The sequence below is a fragment of the Thunnus thynnus genome, chromosome 17, assembly GCF_963924715.1.
Source record: "Thunnus thynnus chromosome 17, fThuThy2.1, whole genome shotgun sequence".
Lineage (NCBI taxonomy): Eukaryota > Metazoa > Chordata > Actinopteri > Scombriformes > Scombridae > Thunnus > Thunnus thynnus.
The window spans coordinates 25,594,912-25,607,298 of record NC_089533.1 but is presented as its reverse complement, the minus strand read 5'-3'; positions in this window follow the sequence as shown (position 1 = coordinate 25,607,298).

Genomic DNA, 12,387 nt, shown 5'->3' with positions numbered 1-12,387 from the left:
CCCTGAAGCATGAATGTACTCAGAAGATTTCTGATCAAATCTGCCAATCAGAGAATATTTTGTAGTGTGCCAATGTGACATTTTGGCCCCAGAGTGACACAAGAGAAAAGGCTACAATGGAAAGGATTCATCATTTTGAGAGCATGAGTATGCACAACAAATTCACAATCTGATTTGATTTCTTCTGTGTAAGTGGAAATGGAAAGCCAATGGTGGCACTGGGAGAAAAGTCAAGGGGTCACCAAAATGTCAGGGAAATCTGACATTTTGTCAATGTGTATTGTTAAAGACTTTGACTACAGAATGTTGGTCAAAAGGACATTTTAAAACAAGCGAGATCAGTGTTTTCCAAACTTCCAAACTTGGAAAGAATTTCATAAAAAGTGAAAATACTAAAAAGAGCCCAGTTGAATATAATTGAACATTATCAAAGACATGTTTCTTTTTGATTGTTGTTGTTTCTCATTAGTTTCTGTGGTGCAAATAAAAAATGCATGTTGAGTTTTTACACACAACATACACAAGGTTCTCCTGTTATATAGGCCTTTTTCACAGCAGACATTTTGATTTGTCATAGTAGGAAAAGCACAGGTGTAACTAATAACATGTCTCTGTTCTATTTAACTGTCCCAGTAAGTCATGACAGTGTGACAGTGAGCCAGAATGCACAATACCAGCACCCTGAAACTAAAGCAGCTAAATGGATTTCAGTCATTGTTAATGTTGTTATTTACACCTGTGCTTTTCCTGCAGCGACATGTCAAAATGTTTTCCAATGTGAAAGGCTTATTGACAGATATAGGCTTTCCTGTCTAAAGTCTTGTTATCCTGCACTTCACATTTTGTTTTACTTTGCTTTGCTTTAGTTACCCAAAGGAAAATATTTCACATGTCATAGCAGGAAAAGCACAAATGGAACAAACAAGATTAATGACTCTATCTCAGCAGTTTCTCTGATGCAGTGCAGCAGTTAGTGTTATTATTAGTTACAGCTGTTTTTGGTAAGACAGCTGTGGAGTTTTTGAGATATCTTCAGGATATGACCGATGTTGCAGATATTGTAATTCACATTACAAAATAACAATATTGAAAGTTCACTCTTCATCTTGGAAAGCGTTATTAACCTTGTTGTGAGATTGTTTTGCCAACTGAGACCTGCATTGCTTTTTCCAGCAAAAGCAGTGTAATGCATTACTGTTTGATTTTCAGTAAATTCATTATAGTAGGGCTGGTCAATATGGAAGATATCTGCAAAATCACATATAAATAATCAAACTGATTTTAAAAGCAGTTTAGCATTACATGAGAACAAACTCTTCATATCCATGTATGTAAAACTGAAACTCCAATTTAACTACAACATTCTATCTAACAGCCCTATATTACAATTACTGGTCTTGCAAGCTCCGAGTAAAGTTCAGCAAATTATTATTATTATTATTATTATTATTATTATTATTATTATTATTATTATTATCATCATTATTATTATTATTCGTAGTAGTAGTAGTAGTAGTAATAATAATAATAATTTATTATTCATTTAAACTATGGTAGTTTGATTGAGATCAAGATCTCTTTTTCAAAAGACATCTGTGTACAGGAATGAACATATACAGTATAGACATGGACAAACACACAGAAGTCATTACAAACACATAATTTACATACACAATGGCCATTAGTTCCACATTAAAGGAAACAATTATAAGTGTCATTCAAAGTGCTTAAGTATAATGTTTTAAAATCTTTAAAAGAAAGTAAAGATTTTAAGTTAAGGAGGATGTGTAAGGAGCTCAGTATTTAAAACATTTTTTTTTTTCAATCTCAGTTAAAACATCATGGATTATATCTGAAGAACCTCCCCAAAAACTCAATACGACACACTCAGCTGTTGTTGCTGTATTCCCTCAAATCTCCAGTGATATTTGAAACGCTTCATATTACTCTTCATAATGAATTCTGCTACAATCCACATAATACAACAGCATGAGCAGATGGTGACAGGATATCAAACCAAATTACAACCACAGAAGCAGGTGCCTGTTGTTCCACGTCATGCACAAACCACCAATACTGAAAGATAGTGTGTAGTTTTTGTAAACACCACAGAGACTTTGTGTCAGTGTGCATCACGAGCTGCACAGTAGTACACTGCACTGTCCTCAGATCCAGACAGCCGGATCATTAGAGAAACATTTTTTGCATCGTTCCCACTCAGATCTCCACTGATATTGAAGTTCTGTTCATATGGCGGTTCCACTATGATATTATTATAGTTGACATATCCAATGAGTTTCATAGCAGTCTGTCCTCGTGGCTGCTGGTACCAGAGCATCACTCTGTAGTTAGTGTCTTCGTGGGTGCAGATAAGGTGCACTGCATTACCAGGGCTCCTGATGAGAACGGGGGGAGACTGATGGATCTCAATGCCCAGACAACCACCTGAATATAAACAGAGAGACGTTTTTTACATTGTGATGGATGACAGAGTCAATGAAAGCCTTTTTCCACATAAATCATTACCTGTAAGGCAACAGAAAAAGAGAAAACAAATCATTTTGACTTCCTCTTCCCTACAGATCAAGATCACATCAAACAGTGTGACTCAAAACCCTCAGATACACTAGATAGAACTCAGTTTTAGATATTAGCTTATCATACTGCCATGTGGAGTCAACTGGTGCCTCTGCTGAGCTGCCTGAGGTCTGAGGAGAAAAGGGGTGTGACATACTCGACAGGGCCAGAGCTGAACTTCACCTCTCCACATCCAAACCACCAGCATTGGCCCCTGGCTGTAATAGAAATGTAGCTTCTCTTGTGTAAAATACTCACCTATGAGATAGGATTTTAAATATTTTTGTTTGTTTGTCTTTTTTATATTAGTTAGGAAGAAGAAGAAGAAGAAGAAAAGCTTTTTTTTGCTGTGGACAGCGCCGCCATGTGGCTGTTTATATAGCACTTTATACTTCAGCACAATTCTTACACCTGCTTTTGGACGCAGAAGCAAATCAATATATGAATAAATGAATGAATAAGAAAAATATCATGTCGAATGAAAGTCCAGTATTTTTGCCTGTAGAAATTGTAAACGTCTGTTGTCACCACTTCATCTCTCCATCACTTATCTAATCTTTGAATTTGGTACATAACATATTTGGATGACCCCGAAAAAAGCTATTCATTCATTCTTTTAAGCTGAAACAAATTAGAAGTCCTAAAAGTGCTCAGGAAAAAATAAAAAAGGAAATTCATATATCTACAATTCCATGACAACCGGGCAACTCCATCTCCTGAGGGGGAGTGTGTGATACGATTTAAAGCTCCAGAACAGCTATTGAACTGACCTTATGATGACACTGTTTTGTCATCTATTCATTTGTTTCTTGCAACAACATTTCTTGACTTCACCACAAAAGTCTTGTAGGTATGCATAGTCAATTTGACATAAACCACAATAACAACCACATTTTGAAGCCACTTGCACATCAACCCATAGGAATCCTTCAGATTTGATGTTATTTTGCCCACAGGTGGCACTGAAGTTACATGAGGTTTTATCATTGGTAAATGAAATCTTAAGGATAAAACTACCTGCAGTACAGAGCAGAAAAACAATGCAGAGGATGAGAGGTGAAATTATTTTTGAGCCACTCAACACACAGATTTCTGTCACAGTGAGACAGCAGCTGATGGAAACGTCTCATAATACAGTCTATATTCTCTCCTGTCATGTCGGTGTCATCAGACTGGTCAGCACTTTTCAGTTAAATGTTGTCCTCTCAGATTATAATTATACTGTACTTGGTGTCTGAAATCGGCATTCTAAATGAATTAACATGAGGTGATTTTGCTGTTGATTGCATTATAAAATATCAGCCACAGAGCAGGTGCTTAAAGGCAGTTTATGTCATGTTTTATTCAAAACTACCAATGATAAAGAACTGTGTAGAGTAGGGGCTTTGTATATGAGCTGCACAGTAAGACTGTCTTATCCTCACTCTGACATCAAGACATCTTTAAAATTCACATGATGACATCTGAGACTGAATCTCAAAAATGTCACTAAAAGCAGTAAACATTTTGAAGTCATGTGGGAGTGTCAGAAGGAAATGAACACAAATAAAAACAAACTTTTTTACTAAATTATCTCAATTAATCCCTAAACTCTACCTTAAAAAAATAAAAGTGTAAATCTAAACTGAGTCTAGATAAAGGCAGTGTGACAGTTAATGGGCCAGATGGGAATGGATAACAGAAAAACAACAGGAGGTCTAAACAATGCAACAATACAAGGCAAAATTGGACCATATTATATAATTTTATTTAAAAAACGGGAGCTTGTATATATAATGGGAGGATGCCCAGATGAAAATACAGTTTAAGTGTCTATGAATTCTGATGTTTGTACCAGTGTGTGTGTGCATGATGTCTGATGTCTGATTTGACTGAGTTCAGAGTATGAGAAAAACTGCTGTGACATCTGTGACCATTTGTGTCAATCAGGTCAATATAGTTTTGGATAGTGTTCATATTCTAATTTCATAAAGAACAATATACATTAAGAGTGGCTGTAACCTCCTGGCTAAAATGTAGCAGAGGCCTCCTCTCAAATGGACACCAGCTACATTGTGTTTCATGCTACCACACTGTTGAGTTGAGTTTGTTGAGTTTTAACTCCACCTACAGGGAATCTGAAAATCATGATATGGATCCAAATACACACAGTGATACCAAAACTAATGGCAAGCAGTTTTTGCTCAAGTGCACAGATTTCTTACATCACTGTATTGGCTGATGATGCAAAAGTACACACCACTGTCCTCCAGTGTCAGGTCAGTCCCCCTCAGGTTTGGACACATAACCTCAGCTGGTTTCAGGGTGTTGGGTGACAAACTGGCTGTGAACTGTGAGAAGAAGAAAAAAAAAAAAAACAGCTTGAAAAATTTAACTGACATGATCAATTTGCACATAAGAAAATGAGTCTACATCTATTATACCTTGACACAATAGAGATGTGAATGTAAATATAATGAAAAACTGAGCAATCATGATTATCCTTTCAAAAGAAGTTACCATGCAGCCACAATAGACAGTGAATGTGTGGCTACAGGTTATAAAGGGAGATGGGAGGTTACAGTAAGTACTGTTTTTTCCACAGAGGGAACCTCCCACTTTATCCTCTAGATGAGAGGGAAAAAAACTTTGTTTAAAATAGTGCAAGGGGGTGTGAACTGCATTATCGACATGATGAAACGTGTGACATTGAGGTTTTTGTGCTGTGAAGCAGCGATAGATAGCACTGTGTAAACTAGCAACACAGAAGTACACTGCACTGCCGATGGGGCTGAGTTGCTCAGTTCTTAATGTGCTGATTTCGTTTGTATCTGCGCTCCCATTCATCTTCACAGACACTCCGGCCTCAGGAAATGCCTCGCTTGCTAACATGTATCCCAGCAGTTGTAACTGTCCAGTCTTTGATCGCTTGTACCAGAGGATCTGATTGTAGTTGGGGATACTGTGGACACATCTGAGTTCTGCTGTCTCTCCTGGACTTTTGTACACCTCAGCTGGAGTCTGGTGGACTTGACTGAATGAGGCACCTGAGAAAAAGACACTAATAAACACCAGCAAATATTCAACAGACAACATTCAGAATTATCACCAGCCACATACTTTGAGAACTGAATCAAAAATATCCATCCTTGCTTCATGACTTTACCTGAAACCAGAACAGTCTTAAAAAATATGTTTAGGATTAAGATGATCATGTTGTCTAGATGAAGTATTTAGTTTTTCTGCAGAATGTAAAAACAGCCTTATTGCTGCCTTGAACCGTTGTTTTCCCCAGCAGATCTGCAGTTAAACTGTTCACCCACATCCTTCCACAGAAAGACACAGAAAGTCTTAAAGTGGGTGGTGCCATCATTCCTCAACTCACCGACCACTTCATCACCAGGTCAACATACATGTAATGATATACTGCCACCCTCTGAGCAGAAGTGGTGGGATAAAGTAAGTGTTTTGCAAGTCACAAGTAGGTCTCAAGTCGTGGATATGAAGTCCTGAGTGAAGTCCAAATCAAGACCAATAATTCCCAAGTCCTCAACTTTGTGTTTTGAGTCTTAAACAAGTAATTTAAAGTCCAGCTGAAATTACATTTAGTCATCTCTTTTTGCAGTCAAAAAATAATGGCAACATGTTATAAGAAATATATTGTAAATATTTTTTTATTATTACAAGGAAAGAAAAAAGTCAAAAAATCAGAAATGCTCCTTTTTGTCACAGACAGCTGGAGGGGCGTGTTGGTGTCTGTGTTTGATTGACAGCAGCTACTAGATAAAATCAGTTTAATTTCAGTTGGACTTTAACCAGTCAGAGAAAAAATAAGTAAAGTTGGATTTACATAAATAATGGAAACTTTTGAAGAAATGTGTATTTATAAACTGTATGTATAACTTCAAAATAAACATTATTACATTTGAAAGTAATGCTGTAATGATTTTTTCTAGAATATGTACAGTGTTACTGTTTGCTTCCTAGACTCTGACCTAGTCACTCTCCACAGGGAAGCACCAGGCTCATGACAGCAGGGAATGGTGAGAGACAATATTAAGTTTCACCTTAGGGGAACATAGAGTTAGAGACTCCAGTTGGATGTTGTTTGACGATCTGACAGAAGTAGTATGAAGCATATCTGCCCATTGCTTAACACTCTAGAGCATGATATCTCAAAAGCTACTACATATGTGGATATTCATGCTCCCCAGAGGATGAAACTTTATCTCTTAGTGACTTTTTCTTTTTCTTTTTCTTTAGACCACCACCTTTAGGTCAAAATAAACACATGTACATCAAAAATATAAATATCTAACCGGCAGATTGCGATAGACTTTACTGATCATATTTGTGGTCTCCAGAGGATGAACCTTTTCTATTCTGGACGTTACATGAGCCTTTCCTCCAGCTCTACAAGAAGACAACCTTACTCGCAATCTAAATTTAATCTAGATTTACTGAGTATACTCATATTTTCAAGGGAAGTGAGCCCTCTTCATTTTAAGGTTAGTTTAGTTTTTCCACTTTTATACTATAAGGTGCATTGTACATTGCAACAACTTGGGGTGACTAATGGGACTTTGGATTTTTTATCTTGTTGAAATGTGAGTCAATACTTTTGACTCACATTACAACATTGATCATTTTTAAAATACATTCTGTGAATGTTCATAAAATCATCACTGAAAATTGAACTAATTAAACTTAATTTAGTAATTCAGTATTTAGCTCATGGTTAGCTGAGCATTAACTGTTTCAAGAGAGCCCTTGGCATATGTTTATTACTTTGACTGATTGGACAGTGTTTGTACTGCTGTGTACTGTAGACAGAGAACTTCAGGAGGAACAAAAACACACATATCCTCATCACCAAGCTTCCAAAGATACGAATTTCACTTCATGTGTCATAGTTTGATAAAGTCTGATAACACACACCTACCCACAGCAGCAACCAAAGTGAAAAAACAAAAGCAAAAAACAAAACACAGGCCATGTCACCTCCACACTTTCAAGCACCTGAATTTATCTGCATCTCACTTCTGCTGTGTTTTATATTCATTTGTTTGGAGGTCAGAGGTCAATTCAAACAAGCACCTCCTTTCTGAGGTGCAGTGAGCTACATGTTATTTTCAAGCTTGTTCAAAATACCTCTCTGGAGAAAATGTATGGGCTGTAATTTGGATTATAGGATTCTTTTTTTTTTTTACTCTTTTCTCTGTTTACCCACCTCCACCCCATCATTGGGAATATTTAAAAATCCTTTATTACAATTAGTATATCAAAAAAATTCTCTCATCCAGTAGTTAAAAGTCACCATAATTGAATGCCTCAATAATAATGGGGAAAAAAACAAAAATTACTAAGCCTCCACCAAAGTACATCTACCTATGTCAATTAGTTAGTTTAACAGCTCTGCTTGTGCAAGTTTTTTCCAATCTAACTGTATATGTTTTCTATAATTGGTTTAAAGCTGTAAGTTATTCTACAGTTTTTCAATCAGCATTTCAAATTTAACAGATTGATAAATTGTGATTTCTGCAAGACTGACATTGGCTTTAGTCTGCAGACATCTTGATTTCACTACATATGCTGTATTTATTTTAAGTAATAGTTTGATTTTAAATATCATTGAAATCATATATATATATTTATACATATAGCAGATATGTCAAACTATCAGTGGAGAGAAAGAAAGTTTTTTGTTAAACACAGAGGGTTTATGCAACAGTGTGCATAACTGGCAGCACAGTAATACACCACGCTGTCCTCAGCTCTGCTCAGTGTTCTTCTTCTTCTTCTTCTTCTTCTCCCATCTCCGCTCACATTATAGAACTCTTTGAATGGATCCTCTACAGTCCCAGAGTTGTAACATGCTAAGCAATGAGAGTCATTTCACTGCTTCTAACAGACTGTTTGTACCACTGGATCATATAAAAATCACTATTGGAGTGATTGCAGTTAATCACGATTGTTTCCCCAGGACCTATGATCATGGCACCAGGACTCTGATGAACTTCTTTTGTTGAGAGCCCTGCAGAAACAGTGTAAACATACAGTTGTAGCAAAGATGAAAAAAATCTCAAATATTTAGGATTTACATGATGCATGAATTCATGTAACATTACCTACTACACAGAGCGGCAGAGCAGCTAACTGTATAAGCAGTCTGATCGTCATCTTTGTGCAGGTAAAAATAAAAGAATCATGAAGAGTGCAAACTGAACAAAGCTGTGTATATGGAAGAAAGTATGGGTTGATATTGTAGGATGTCCCAGCTTTGATCAGTAGGTATGAACAGTAATTCTCAGTGTTGGTTAAAACAGGAAGAGGCATATGAGTGACAGTTTACTGTGGTGAGATACTGTACAAATGTGTTCTTTTTCTTCAGAGGGAATTCATGGGTTTTTGTAGAGCAGAGAAGATGATTGAGTCACTGTGCGTACTAGCAGCACAGTAATACATGCCACTGTCCTCTGGATCTCTGAGTTTTAGAACATGAAGTTCAGCTTTCTTTGAGCCATCTCCAGTAACTTTGAAACTATTATTACCAAATGATTTTTCAATGATGTGACTACCGTAGAAAGCATACCCGATCAATTTAAGCTCAGAGTCACCCAGAGACTGCTGGTACCACAATACTGTATCGTATGAGCTGATAAAATGGCTGCAGTTCATTGTTGCAGAATCATGAAGATGTCCCAGGATCGCTGCTGGAACCTGATGGACCTCCTTACTCAGTGAATGACCTGCATTTAAAGAGAAAAAACTGTGAGAAAAACAGTGATCATTTGGAAAAATTAAACTGATATTAAAGGTTAGTCAAAGGTTTTGAGTTCAACCAACAGGAGAGCCAGAGAATCAGGATAGTGATCCCTTTGAGGTTTTTGATCATGATGATTTAATCTTCCTCTCTGACTCTGTCACTGCACTGACAGAGTAAACTGAAACCGTAATGAACTTAGTGAACTTAATGAACTTAAAGGGGAGGAGACTGAAATTGAGTAAACAGAGTTTTGGCTCTTCCTATAGTGCTTCTCTTTTCTAGTATTATCTGTGAATGTCAGTTGACACAAATTACAGGAAGTAATTTTTAGCCACACTGGCTAACATGGCTCCAGGGATGGCAACGTCTGACCCCAGCGGATGAAACCTTTGTCTTTGGTGATCCCCTGAATTTTCATTTACATGTACAGTAGCACCACTAGCAGGTCAAGGTTTTCACTTATCCTGTGAATATCTTAAAATCTACTACATGAATTGGCACATAATTTTGTTTAGACATTCATCCTCCCCAGAGGATATATCCTAATGACTTAAGTCACCTGACTTTTCCTCACCCATCACCAGGAGGGTGACATTTGTGTTTTTTGAGTGCAATGTCTTGGGAACAATTGGATGGATTGCCACAAAATTTGGTGCAGACATTCATGTCTCACTCAAGTTGAACTGTAATGCCTTTGGTCATCCGTTACCTTCTCATCTAGCGCCATCATCAGGTCAAAATTCAAATGTCCAAATCTTTAGTTAATGACCAAATATATTCCCATCAGCCTCAGTTATACTTTGTGTTTAGTGTGAATAAGCAAATGTTAGTATTCTAATACGCTTAATTTAGGTGGTGAACATGGGAAATTATACAGTATACTGTACTTAAATTCTAAACATTGTCACTGTGAGTATGTTGCCATGCTGACTTTAGCTCTTCACTAAAGTACAACCTCACAGAGCCACTAGAAAGACTGTAGCCTGTAGAAGTGTTTCTCCCAGTGGTATCTCACTGGATTGATAGTTTGGTTTTATTTGAGATATCTGTTTCTGAGATTTCTGCTGCCATTCCAGTTCAGTGGAGGTAAGTGGTGCTCACTAGTTTTGGGGAAAATACTTTGAAACTGTAGCTGCTAAGCTAAAAGCTACTCTTCATTGAAAGTAGATAAACTTCAGCAACACTCGCTACATATTTGTTGAAAGTAGCAAGCTACACTACAACATACTGAAGCTACTTTACATCAAGATATAATTATGATTTTGTGACGTAATTTATTCTCTATACTCTTTTCTGTCTTTGTCAAGTCAGGTGAATAAATTTCCAAATCAGTATCTTTAAAATGATTGCAGGGTGCATGTAAATGTGTTTGATTTAACTGTTTAAAGCACTTCTGCTATTTTTTTGGCTCTTAAAGTGTCTGATTGGTTCCACCTGCAGCAGGAGGCCAACAGAATGGAGAAGAAAGAACAAGACTGGCATCAGATCAGCTCCCACTGGGCTGACCAGCTCTCCCATTTAGGTGTGTCCTTCAGGTCAACTTGCAGTCCTGCTCAGTCTGCATGACTCTCTCCTGAATAAAAAGATGGAGAGATTTAGGCGCACTTCGCATTTCTGGGCTTTTTTTTCAAGAGAAAATTAGATCTAGCATGTGGTTACCCTACCCCAATACTTTGTGGTTGCTACTCAAGATATTACATGATTTTAAAAATAGCTTTGCTACCTGAATGCTACTGGGAAATGTAATTAAACTAGTATTGTGTTTGATTACTACATAATAGTCCCTATGAAAACTAATGACAGCATGTTTTGTCACTAATCAGAGTAAGAGTAACATTTTTTCTAAAAAGTCAGTCTGCTGTTAAATTTTTAAAATATAATTTTTCAATGCTTCATGATGATATAACACTTAGAGAAATATAGCTCAAAACCTGTACAAATAAAACCAAAACTATCTGCATGACCATCGCCACTTGGGTAAGTGATAAAAATGTTTTCTTTTGTTTTAATAATTTGGGTGGACTGACCCTTTAAAGTGCCTTTAAAAAGTCCCCCAGTTCCTCTTCATGTATATCACCACCTCCTTTTTCATCTGTTTTTTACCTGACCTCACCTCATCAATGTTTACCCTCAATGTAAAGTCTAATGCAGAGTCCTGCTCGCCTGCAGAGGGGCTTCCTCTCTCCAAACAGAGCCTCCTCTGTGTCTGAAACTGGAGTAGTCAACATTCCTCTCTCCAGGCCTCAAATAAAGACCCAAATTCTTGCAGAAATAATCCAGATTCCCACTGGGAGTGCAAACCTATCCGCTGTTCCCCTTGCTGCCTCCCTCAAGGTGGACAATCAGTGTCTTTGTGAAGCCAAGCTGATGCCAACAGGCTGAGCCCAGAGCAGGTCGATCCGGCAGCCCTCAGTCCTCTGCCTGAGCTGTGCACACCAACTGCCTTGCTGTGTAAGAAGCAGCAACTTGGAAGCAGCTGCAAGGATGTTTGGCTCACCATCAATGCTGGATTATCAGAGTTTTCTTGTTGGATTATGGATGTTCAAAATCTTTATTTTCATATTGGATTTTAATGGCCTGGGGAAAATATCACCTGCTCTTTGGGATTGCCTGACAACAGCAAAGAGCCTGCATCAAACTGAGAGGTAGGCCACGGTTATTCCTCCTTTCTGACTCAGACGTAAATAGTACATGATGCCCAGATAGGAGCCACATTCATTGGGCAAAATTCGTAAGACCACAGAGAGGAGCAAAATTGCAGGCAACATGAGAGAAGGACACTTTTGACTGCTCACAAACAAACAATGATGTCTAAGAGGTTCAAGATTATTGAGATATCAAGAAAAATAATTATGATTAGATGCAAAATGTCACAGTCTTCTAAAAATGCTTCACAAAATATTCTGAGCTTTTAAGCAACAGGGACACCTGAAGCCAGGACAAAGACTTGATTTAGTTCCCATACCAAACAACAGACATCTTCCTGTTTGGTCTGGGATGATTAGTTGCATCTTTTTCTCTTCCCACTCTTCCCTTCCTGATACTTGATTGAGGTATGGATTGAA